Source organism: Candoia aspera, chromosome 2 (assembly GCF_035149785.1).
Source record: "Candoia aspera isolate rCanAsp1 chromosome 2, rCanAsp1.hap2, whole genome shotgun sequence".
In the NCBI taxonomy this organism is placed as follows: domain Eukaryota; kingdom Metazoa; phylum Chordata; class Lepidosauria; order Squamata; family Boidae; genus Candoia; species Candoia aspera.
Window position 1 is genome coordinate 155,003,432 of NC_086154.1, and position 12,664 is coordinate 155,016,095.

At 40.3% G+C, this 12,664-nt stretch overlaps 1 protein-coding gene across 1 annotated transcript in view; it reads left to right on the forward strand.

The window, feature by feature from the left end:
• The window catches only part of ELOF1 (elongation factor 1), an 89,861-nt gene that overhangs the window by 51,230 nt on the left and 25,967 nt on the right, over nt 1-12,664 (forward strand). The window lies entirely within an intron of this gene.

Here is a 12,664-nt window from a genome sequence, read left to right on the forward strand (position 1 = left end):
GGCTTTTGCAGATGATTTGGTGTTGGTTCTGGAAGATCCTTTAAAGGGAATTGAAATATTAATGGGCAGATTAAAAGAATTTGGTGCATTAGCAGCTTTTAAGATTAATAAACAGAAAAAGATGTTACAAAAATATGAAAATAGAAGGTCAAATAGAACCAATGAATAAAATGGGTTTTAAGATTGAGAAGAAGATAAAATACTTGGGTATCATTGACAAATATGAATAGTATGTTATTTCAAAATAATTGTGTTAAGATATGGAACAAAGTTAAAAAAGATATGTTAAGATGGAACAAACTACAATTGTCATTGTTGGGGAGAACGTTGGTGATAAAAATGAATGTCTTACCTAGACTGATGTTTTTGTTTCAGACAATACCTGTTTTGACAAATGGTGCACCATTTAAACAGTGGCAGGGGAAAAACACAAGTTAAATGTAAGGTTGTACAAGATGTAAAGGAAAGAGGAAGACAGGGTATACCTGGTCTGAAATTGTATTTTGCAGCCTGCTGTTTGGTTTGGATGAAAGAGTGGGTGTTGCTAAGAAATAGAAGGCTTCTGGAGTTAAAAGGACATGACCTGAGATTTGGGTGGCATGGATATTTGTGGTACAACAAAGTCAAGGTCAATGTGGATTTTAAAAATCATTAGAGTCCTCTGATGGGAGGAGATGGGCAGAGTCAAATTGAATGAATGAATGAATGAATGAATGAATGAATGAATAAAATTATGTTAGACATGCCATATTGAGAATATGAAATAGATATAAACCCATGTTGAGCCCGAAAATACCTCTATGGCTCTCAGCACAAGAAGCATTTTATAGACAAGAAATAATAGGCAAACACAAATGGTTAACTTACTGTGAGATACTAGAATTCTGTCAAGGGGAATACAAAATAAAATCAAGAGAACAACTGATGGTAGAGGGAAATAACTGGTAATGGTTTTCCTATTTACAGCTATCAGAAAGATTCAAAGTAGATAAAATAATTTATAGTATTGAATATTCTAAGACTGACTTTGAAATGGAGTTGGGTACAAATGATGAACATGTGATTGTCAAAATGTATAACCTTTTATTGAAATTTGAAACAGAAGAAGAACAAGTGAAAGAATGTATGATAAAGTGGGCTAAAATTTTTGGTTATAATATACAGATGGAACAATGGGAAATATGTGGTTGAAAGGACTGAAATTTACACTATGTTATAATTTTAAAGATAGCTTTTATAAAATGATGTACCATTGGTATATGACACCAGAAAAATTATCTAGTATCTATAAAGGTACTTCAAATCTATGTTGGAAATCTGAACAACAAGAAGGTCATTTTACTATGCTTGGTGGATGTGCAAAAAAGCTACAAGATTTTGAGCTCAAATGCATATGCATACACCGATTCAGAGGATTTTAAAGATTAATATACAACTGAAATCAGAACTTTTCCTCTTGGGACTGATGGATGAACAGTTGGAAAAAAGTCATGGAACTTTGTTTTTATAAATATGACAACTGTAGCGAGATTATTGTATGCACAAAGATGAAAAGATTTGGCCATACCTACAATGGAGGAATGGTTGGTGAAGATGATGGAACTTGCTGAGATGGTTAAATTGGCCTGTTTGATTAGAGAAAATATCTACATTTATTGCTGACTGGAAACCCCTTATGGACATTTGCGTAAAACAGGAAAAGATGAATTTAGGATCTACGGTTTTGACGATTAGATAGGATAGCTTATAGAAATAAGAGAGTCATAACTTCAAAAAAAGAGGTAAATCTACAATTGTACTTAAAACTGCTGTAAAGAAGATTGGAAACCACTTCTTTATATCTTCCTTTTTTTTCTTCTTACTTTTAGTTTTTATTTTTACATTTTTAAAACTTCTTAAATACACACACACACACACACACAGAGTATATATATACTGTATGTATATGTGTGACTGTGTGTCCGTGTGTATACACACACACACACACACACACATACTTTACTGGTGTGAAATCTGATGTCCCCATTGCAATAATTCTCCTGCCTCTGTTCGTTGCATTTCCTGACTTCTTTCCAAGGGAATGGGTGACAAAGCCAAAGAGATATTAAGCACTATAAGCTATCGTTGGACAGCATCAGAACAAGAGAGAAAATACTACCAAGGATGACTCTAGCCTGTCTCAGTCATGGTATGTGATGAGATAAAGACAATTTCCAGGAAACAACGTAGAAAGAAAAAAAATATTGCCAGGGCATGTTGTTGTCATGGTTAGGAGCAAGCAGGGAACCCTTAGTGGCACTGAAGATTTGACCAAGAAAAAAGAGTATTTTGGGGCCCTCTATCAAATGGAAAAATAAATAGGAATACACAGAGAAGCCTAATTTCAATGGTTTTATGGTCATCTTTCACTGTTTGCTCATGGGATAGGCTTAAGATTTAGACTAAAGTCCTCAAAAAATACAGCATCTTGGACAAGATCTGCATCTGCATAGGAGGCCAGAGTAAGAATTAGGCATTTGCTTCTACATCCATTGTCCCCTAATCTACCATATTATTACTAATTCCATCTTGTTCCCATTAACATGAAGTATGCACTCACAACTTGCCTTGTTAGTTGATCCTACAGATGCTTCTCAGCTACATATTCCCATGTTTAATTCACTTTCATTGTGTATCCATTAATACTGTTAGCCTATAAATCACCTCTGTGCTTTTTCCATTTGTGGGGACCCACTAAACTGTTTCTGTGTGAAACCAGGGTGGATCAACAGCATCTGCAGTTAATCTTTTCTTCCTCTTTCGCCATCATTCAGTAGTTAATTGAAAGAGCTGCCAAGTCCTGGTGTTGACTATGCATCATTTGGAACCAATTTTCCTTCACTCCCTTCACCCATGGTTTAGCAATGGTTTAGCCTCCACAGCCATTTGGAAAGTCAAGACAAGTTGGCTGGGTCTGTTGAGTCTTCGCTCCTGTCTTAGAAGAAAGAAAAAAAAAGAGTTTAAAAAGAGTAAATGCCCTCAGCACTATATTTCTGTGTTTTTAGAAACTCTGGGCTTTGGTGTAGTAGGGCTACCAGATCTAGGCTGAAAAAACCTGGGTGATCACTAGATGACAGAAGAGAATTAGAGTTTTCTATAGCCCTTTGCTGCCATTCAGTCATCTTCCAGGGTTCAAGTTACTACCGTTAACTGTTACTATAATGATGGCAAACTTAAATCGTTTTATAACTGTTTACAATTGCATTATTATACAGTATTCCAACTTTAATATCACTATACTTGGAAATACTTACTTGATTTATAAGGAATGAGCTTCAAGTGGTGCCATATACAGGTCCATCTCCTAAAGGGATAAAGATATCAAAAAAGCACAATATTCTGATAATTTAAACTGGGACTGAGAAATGGGTGGCCCTCTAGAAGATATGAATACAATACCCAGTAGCCCTAGCAATATGGCCAATGATGAGGAATAGCATAGATGGCCGTAGCAAATCATATTTTTTCAGGATTAATCAGGAAGTGACCTGATGAATGGATGCAGGCCACTTCTTTAGCAGATGTAGCCTGGCTGAAAATTGTCTTGTTCCATGATTCACTACTGCCAACAAGCCACAGAGTCAAGCCCATAAGATTCTGTTAGGTATGGAAACAGTGTGTCATGGGGAGAATTTAGCACATCTCTTTTTAAAAGGAAGAATATTGTACACAAGAGTTAAGAAGAAAAAATGGAAGTGAGAGACCAGATACAGAGCCGAGGTGCTCCCCTACCTACCCTCATCCACTATTCCTCATCTTTGCCTTCCATATTTGGCCTGGTGAGCAGAAACTAAGGAAACAGGGGTTTTAGGGGCCTGAAAATGGTGGTGGGAAAAGACTTAGCAGCTCAGCTTCTGTATTCCAGGCTGCAGTTCAAGGCAGCTACTAACAGTGTCCCATTTTAAAAGGTAAGTTGGGTGCCTGCAGTGCTGAACTTGCATCTCACTGCTTTGCCTGAAATAAACAAGCCTTGCAGCTTCTTGGGTGTAAAGTTTTAAGTTGTATGTACAGCTCTGAAACTGGAAAAAGGAAACCCAATCTATATTTCCAAATCAAAAAACAAAACACTATTTTCAAGCCCAAGTGAACACTGAACAGTGGGGGAGCCTTGTCCTAGTCCTCTCACCCTTTATTTTGTGCACTTGCCACTGTTCATGCACGACAAAGGAGCCACTTTTTTCAGGCTCACTTGAATGGCAGGCAGATGCTGGGCTGTTGCTTTCCAAATTATTTTGCACAATGGTAGTACTTTCCCCTTTAAGCCAATACCATCTCATCTCAGGTTCAAGGTGTATAACACTGATAATACTTGGTTGTCCCTTGTCTTAGAAGAGTAGTTAGCTGTCCTCACACAGGAGGGCTAAGAGGTACAAGTGTATCCCTCCCCTCCGGTCACTAGTGGACCTCCACTGCCACCATTTCTCTCCTAGAGTTTGCCCTCTCTAGGCTTGGCTGGGAGAGTAACTGGCCAGAGTCACCCAGGGGTGCAGGTGGACTAGAAGCTGGCTCTTCCTGCTCGTAGTCCAACACCTTCACCACTATACTACCCAACTCTGCTTTAAGAGTATTCTGAGTATGTCTCCACTAAATTCCAACAGCCCCACTTTTCCTCTTTGCAGCACCCAACAAATGGGGAAGTATCAAAGTGGACAGAAGAAGAGAGAGTTTGCCCAGCAGCTAACCACTTCCAGTTCTCCCCTCCACAGGACCCAGCTGACTGAACACTCATGGAAGCATGTGGATCCCTCCACCCTGGGCTTGATGCCTCCCTTGGTGTCTTCCCATTGGTTTCACATGATTGAAACTGGGGAGCTGTCCAAATGGGGTGCAGGAAGAGGGCAGGCCAAGCAACGTAGAGAAACCCAGAAACAGGGAGGACAGGGAGGTAGCCACCTTGGGCCCACAAGCTTAGGCTCCTCCTTGCCAATGGAGGAGAAGCCGTGGGGAGAGGGGAAGGGGCTGCCACTATTCCTGCATCAGCTGTTTCCTCATCAGCAGCCATAACAGTGCTGTTGCCTCTCTTCTTCCTCCTCTCCTAAGTGGGATAACTAGGGAGGGGGGCAAGGAGGAGCCAAGCCATGATTCCCTACAGTGCTAATCCTGTATGATGTTGCAGTCTCTCTCTCATTTTTTTTTTCAACATAGGAATTGCATCCTGCAATCTGAGGCTTTAAGGGCAGACCCCTAGATTTGGCTGGATTAGAGCTATACAGTGTTCACCAGCGAAGAGGTATATTTAGCCATTAATATTTCTCACCCCCTTAGAACTCCTAACAGTAAGAAGAACTGGTTGGCCACCTTCCTCCCCTCTTACATTAAACTTCTATATAATAATACAGTCAGGACAAGATGACTTGTCCTCTGTGAGAATTTGTTGCTTCCTCCTTTCTCACCCTATTTTTTATTTTATTTTTATCTGATAGGCCAGTTCATGGAATTTTGGCTTTTCCAAATATAGCCTAGTCTTTATTTAGGTAGCTTCAGTATTTCTTCAGATAGATACAATAGGATCTAGCAGCTGATGAGTATCTATCTTTGTTTTCAAGTCACCACAAAATAAAATAAATAATAAAATAAAATAAAAAATCATAACAACAAAATTAAAACGGCAAATAAAATCTATTGTTAAATCTACCTTTATACCCCTTTCAAACTGGATTAGATTGCAACTCCCAGAGTTTACAAGCAATACACTGCTGGCTGGGGATGACTGAGTTATAGTCCATCGCATCTAGAGGCGATAAGTATTTGCATCATGGGCTATATTATTCCTATATAAAATTAAAAGGTTCATTTTAATTTTGTCTATACATTTATTGTCACATTGCTTATCTAGAGATTGTAGATACTCTAGATCAGGGTTTCTCATGTTCCCAGAGAGGTCACTTGGGGTTCCCTGGGAGATCACAATTTATTTGAAAAAAAATATTTCAAATTCAGGCAACTTCACCTTAAAGAGGTAAGTTTCATTCTTTATTTTCAGTTTAAGAACACTGTTAATGCATACACACAGGCCTACACATGAAACAAATATAGTAATTTTGTAACTTCTGGCCTATATTTGAGCCTGAATGTGCGGGGGTTCCCCAAGGCCTGAAAAATATTTAAAGGGTTCCTCCAGGGTCAGAAAGTTGAGAACGGCTGCTCTAGATATTCTAGAATATCTAGAGCCTATCCTGAGCACCTCCACCATCCAGGTCAGCAGCAAAGATCTAGTGAAGACAAACTCCTTCCCTTATTCAGGATCCCATCTGCAAAGTGACAGCAGCATTAATGAGGGAGTGTGTGTGAGGGTGAATGCAACACAGTTGCAGTGGGAGATCACTGGAGTGCTCTGCAATAGGCACATGCCAATTCACCTAAAATCCCTGCACCTGTGGGAAAACACTAGGAGGAAGAAGATTTATTGTCACTTTGCTTACCTCCACCTTCACCTTAGCATATTTATTTGATCATCCCAAATTATATTGATATATTCCATCAAACAAAGGAGACTACCAGACACACACACACACGCATGTGCATGCAGACTTGGTATCTGGACAGAGCAAATCAAACTGAAATGGAACCCTAGCAAGAAAAAGTTGCTACTTGTCCAGAAGGGCTGGCTGCCAGCTCTGGCTGTAAAACAACTGAAGGAGGAAGTCTTTCTTTTCTGTTGAACTGAGGCATGCTGTTGCATGGCAGGTTTGTCCTTGCCAGATGCATAGATGGTTGGCAATTCCAGGAAGGAGGAGAAATACAACGATGTTGAAAAACTACAGTAAATGTCTGTAAATGTAGTACAGATGAGGGTACATCTGTACTACACACGTAATTCCCCCTATGAATGGTGGGGCGATGAATTGTCTGGTAGTGACAGATCAATCCCACAAGAAATAATTAAAAATCACTCTATTAAAAAGTGTGTGTGTGTGGAAAAGAGAATGTAAAAATTCCTTTTGTTTTTTTTATGTAGTCACATGCAAAACATTGAATGGCCTTTGAGATAAAAAAATAGAACTGCTCAAAACAGAAAGTAATTTAAAAATGGTCTCAAAAAAGAAAAAATATCAAGGAAAATTTAAGTTTGAATTAGACCACAAAGTGTGATGGATCTGCTACTCAAAGGTCCCAAGAGGCATCAAACATACAATAACTGAGTCTGCATAAACATCAGAGACAACAAAGATCTTAGCAACTCACAGAAAAAGAAATGAAAACTATTCCTAAATGGAGGTATACTTTTCATGGAGAAAAACTATCTATGTGGTCATTAAGAATTGACAAAGAGTTGATGATGGCACATCATCAATCAGTCATATCTCAATGGATGTTTTATCTTATCCTTCCTGAAATAGATTTCCCTTTGTCTCAAGAATTCCTGAATCCTTCCTCCAGATGATTCCTGAGGATTCCAGTTAGATAATTCTGAGTCTTTGGTTCTCAACTTTTGCTCAGTTGAAAAGTCCTTTATCTTTTGAATCTAATACAAAAGGAGAGGTTTCTGGATAAACTGCCTCTAAATGTGAGCATGCATCTGCTCCTCTGTATGATGGGGATTCAAACCAGATGAGTGAATCCAGATACAGAATATCTGCAGTTTGCCTGGCATATAGCTGATGTTGTAGAATATTATGAAGACAAGCGGGTTTCAAATGTGTGTTTGTGGAAGAAAAAGTCCTCTGTGAGTGTGGGCATATTTGAGATTATATCTATTTTAGTGTGAGGGGAGGTGTGTTTTACTCACATATGTTGCATGTACGGAAGATTGCCCATTCCTGGAAGCTTTCTGATTTATCTAATTGCTTCTGCTGGCAACTTATAGGAGTGATCATACTGTAATGTTGGAACTGTATTGGTGATACTTCTGAACCCAGACAGTTAATTTTAAAAAAATACAGTGGGTAAAAAAAGTCCAATCCTATAGCTCAACAAATACATCAGACTAACTTGATTTTTGACATCAGAAATGAAGTATATCTAATTATTGCACCAAACACTCTTTGCTGAGTTTGAGTTCCATTTATTTTCCTAAAATCAGGAGTAGACAATTTTGTGTCCAGGGACCACGCTTTTAAAAAAAATATTTTTAGGCTCCTGAAGATGATGGGGAGAGAGCAATACTGTAACAAAATGGCGGCGGGGGGGAATGAACTTTTCAAAATGTTTTTGTAATTTGGAGAGCTGTTTTAAAGCAAAATAGATTTCTTAAACTCAGCTAAGCCATAAGCATTGATTTTAGCCCTTTATCATTTTTAAAGTGAAACATGGTGGAGTCACTGTTTCATGAACTGAACTTCATTTCAGCATATTGTGATGGAGGTTTTGGGAGCCATAGGTATCCCATAGGCCACAGATTGGGCACTATGGCTAAGAACTTATTATTAATTTTATTTTTATATTGTTCACCTTCCTGAAGGACCTTTTGCTTTCAGTTTTTGGCAAATAAGATCTAAGCAGAAGGTCAAACGCTTCCCTTCAAACAACCTCTCTACAGCATACCCCAATGTGAGAGTCAGGTTCATACTGAGACAGATAATGTACAACTAGCTAAGTTGCAACTGATTTTATTGATTTTATGTGGAATTCTGTATATGTGATTGGTGCTGCTCCTTTTTAAATCATGTTTGCCAAGTAAACTCCTTATTATATTTGGTCATTTGACTATATTAATGTTTGGCTGTGCAGGACAGTAGGGACACATAGCTACCACTTGTGACTTTTCTAGCAAGGCCCCTGGACCTTGTGGGAAGGAATCCAGTGGGCCTGCCTTTTAATTACTCCTTAAAATGAGTTGAGGTAATTTTGGCAGAAAGGCTTAAAGCTTCACCCAGAGAGATTAGGCATGTCAGGAAGTTCAACCTGACTGAGAGAAGCCTACCATGTCCAGCAGTGTCTGCAGAGTGTGGTTAAAAAAGTCAACAACAGTACAGTTGAAGCTCTGCTGGCCTTTAATGCGCATCACATAAAAATGGGTGGAATGTTGCCCACACCACTGCGGCTGCACCCCCTGGACCCATTTTGTTGGAGGGAATCCTTGAAAAGAAGGGGATGGTACAAGAGAATGTCATCCCTTCTTCTAGATCCATATCAGGGAAAAAATGTCAAACTGTAAGGGTTTGTTGAGGGAATAGATGCCCAAGAATTACCTCCCTCCAGTATGCTGGCATGGCAAACCACGCTATTTCTGTTGTTGGGATCTGATTGGTATGTATCATGATTATACTGGTCTGCAATGGACCGTGCAGTGACAAAGGCAGCAATAAAGCACTTATCATCTGATGCTTTCTGATCCTTTTGCTCACTAATAACCCAAAGGAGGAAAATGATGCAGGAAGCTAAGGAAAAAGGACTGAGCAATTGGGCCACAGATAAAAGCTCATTCTGGTTATATGTTTCTCGATAGGGGCTGGAGCTGATATGTGGGCACGAAGGATAGAAGATAGGTGGCAATACGCCGCTGCTTACTGCTAAGGCAGTTGGTGTCAATTTAATGTTAATATTTGAACAAACAACTCTCCCCCTACAATCCATTTTCTTCCCCTTCTGCAGCAGAGATAGCATATTTTATGTATCTGAAGAATGTTCATTGTATTTAATTATTTAAAGTATCTTTAGAAGTTAAGAGACTGCTGGCTATTCATCTGCTTATTTTGGCAAATAATTAAAAAATGACTGATGTAAGACCCACCAACAGATTGCGTAGAAGCTGAAAGCAGGTTTACTCTGCGCCAGGGTAGTGGTTAGTGGCCTTCCGCATAAACAGTATTTTTCTTCTAGTCCTCAGTTCCTCAAAAGGTAGGAACGGCCTTCTCTTAAAGCAGCAGGCGCTTCCCCCCCAAACAGGGCTCTACCTGGGATATTATGCACTGGAGATGAAAGCAACTGGAAAAGACAGCCACCTGCTGAAAAGAACCCCCCCCCCCCATGACAGAAGCAATTCCTTGTTATTAGGCCAAATCAAATTACTTTTTTTTTTTTTTTTTACAAAATTTTTATAAGTGTCAGAGTTTCTAGAACTTTTCACCAGGCAAGTAGAGGAGGGATGGAGAAGGAGGATGATCTTGGAGGCCCATGAGATCCACCTTACGTTGCTGGATGCAGGCCTGGGCAGCCTTCAGATATGCACATTGGAAGAGATAAGCCAATAAAAAGTGATAGTTGGTAAAGCTTCACATGGAGCACAAGAAGCAGACATTTACTGCATATTGGTGAGAAGGAAGGTGGGGCAGCAATGGATGCTTAATGACTAAGAGACTGGCTAGGTCAGGGGCGGTGCTGGTGGAAGCCTGGAACTGGAGGAAGCTGGGAAAGGGGGAATCAGGGCCTTGACCACTGTTCTCCTTTTCTACCTCCTGCTGGCCCCACCTACAGAGAGGAATAGAGGAGCATGGGAGGACAGCAAAGCTCCAAGATTTTTTTTCAGAACAGGGGCAAAGGCATCAGTGGTACCAGGGTACCAGGCTAACTGACACACATCCCTTGTTGTACCCAATCCATAAGGCGATAACCAAGCTTCGTTTGACTGTTATAGAGAAGGGGTAAAACAATCAAATAATGGCTGAATATGTTCATATTTTTTGATTCAGAAATAAGTCGTGCTAGGTCAGATGAGCTTGTTCTAAGCTCACTATGCATAAGACTACTGTTGTGCAGATACTAATCACTGTACAAGTGCTATGTGCTGTATATACACTGAGCTTCAAAATTTTCCATCACGCCACTGCACATAAACTTTTGGTCATTCTGCAAGTGATCATCTGCTTTACATTCGTTCATTCTGCTGGAGAAATCAGTCGTGAATTATTCAAAGTAGTGCCATTTCATTCTGATGAACAAAGTGTGTGTGTGTGTGTGTGTGTGTGTATCTTTGTAGACTGTACAGTAGGAGCTATTAAGGTCAATTGTGTGTGTCTGTGTGTGTACCTTCAAGTCAGTGTTGACACCTCCCGACTGCCTGGCCAAATCTCTAGTTTTCTTGGCAAGATTTTAGAAGTGGTTTGCCCTAAAATTAAGACTAAGATTCTCTATTGACTCAGGTCTATACCAAATCATAATCTCAAGCTTTTTTTTTCACCGTGAGCCACTGAATCATGCTTGCATCTCAGGTTCTTCCTAAATGTGGTGTCCCAACCAAGATGTGATGTTTTGTTGCTTTGACTCTGACTTGGTCACAAATGGGCTTATGTGTTCAGTGGAAGCAAACTGAGCTAGAATGGGTAGCTTAAAAAGAAAATGAAAGAACTTTGCACCTCATGCCAAAGACGAGCAGACCCAATCCACTTCCTGCACATCTCTGCCTTTTCTGGTTCTTCATGGAACATTCCTTCAAGCATGGGAGCATTTGAACTAACATTGAGCATTTGTCAACTAACAAAGCCTTTAAAAAATTAGTGATTTTTTTCCTGCTGCCTTAGTGCTGAGGTATTATTATTTCACTAGAGGTGTTAGAAAGTGAGACCCATCGGTGCAATCCCCCCCTCTCCGCCCCCCCCACTCACTCAGAAATTAATCCCTAATTAATTCCTAATTAGTGTTTCACTAATTGCAAGGAGGGTTGCAGCAGCGTGAAATCCAAATCAAGGTTCCTACTTCCAAACTCTCTTATCTATTAAACCAGGGTTTCTCAACCTTTTTTCTCCTGTGGTCCCCGCAGACCTTGTTTTCCTCCTGTGACCTCCTGGAACACTAACTGGTGTGTTTTCTGGCATCAACAAGACAGTATTTGCTGTATAGTGCACTTTGCTTTTCTATAGCCCTCCTGGCACATGCCGTCGCCCTGTTACATGTTTTTCACCCGTGGCCCCCTTTTAATATCCTAGGACCCTGGTTGAGCACTGCTGCATTAACCCATGGGAAGGAAAAGTCCCACAGCCGTCTCTTATGTCCAGAGGTCTCCAACTCCCTGCCTGCGTCTTGCTGGCCATTTTTGATCTGCTGGAAGGCAGCTGAGCATGTGGTGTAATGGCAAGTCTTCTCAGAGATACGCTGCATTTTTATCTATTTTGTAAGAGTGTTTTATTGGAAAACTTTAGGTAACCATTAATGCATTCCAAGAGACTGCTGTTTATATTTTCCTTTTTTATTTAGGGTATGATAATCTATCTGTAGTTGATTCTCAGGGCCTGAAAGTGATGTCAATACTCTGTTGATGGTCTTCCCTCTGTGTATGCAGGTTCTGTTTAAGTATTATAATTAATGGCTGCCTATCACTTTTTCTTTAGATACTAAAAGCCAACTTTGTTTTGCCTGTCTGACTCAAGAGGATCCAGTAAGATTGAAAGATAGAATTCAGTGTCACTGCCCAGACCCAACCTTCTTGGTTGTTATCTCTACAGGGGTGTCAGCAGCATTTGACCTTTTATTTGCCTTAAGTGACACAAAAGTCTTTCCAGTTTATGTTTTAACATCCAAAGATCACCCCTATCTGCACAGGGCCTCCCAAAGGCCTCAGGCTGGGGGTCCGTCTGGTGGCTAGGGTGGGGGCGACTGCTGCCGTCTAACTTCAGCTTGACTCTGAAAAGCCCGCTCCTCCTCCCGCCCCGCGGGGATCGTTCGGGCACAACCGCCGGTCACCCTTTCTCCTTCCAAGGTTCCCTTGAACTGAAGGGTGGTGTCTCTTCGGGCCCAACGTCTGGGCGCC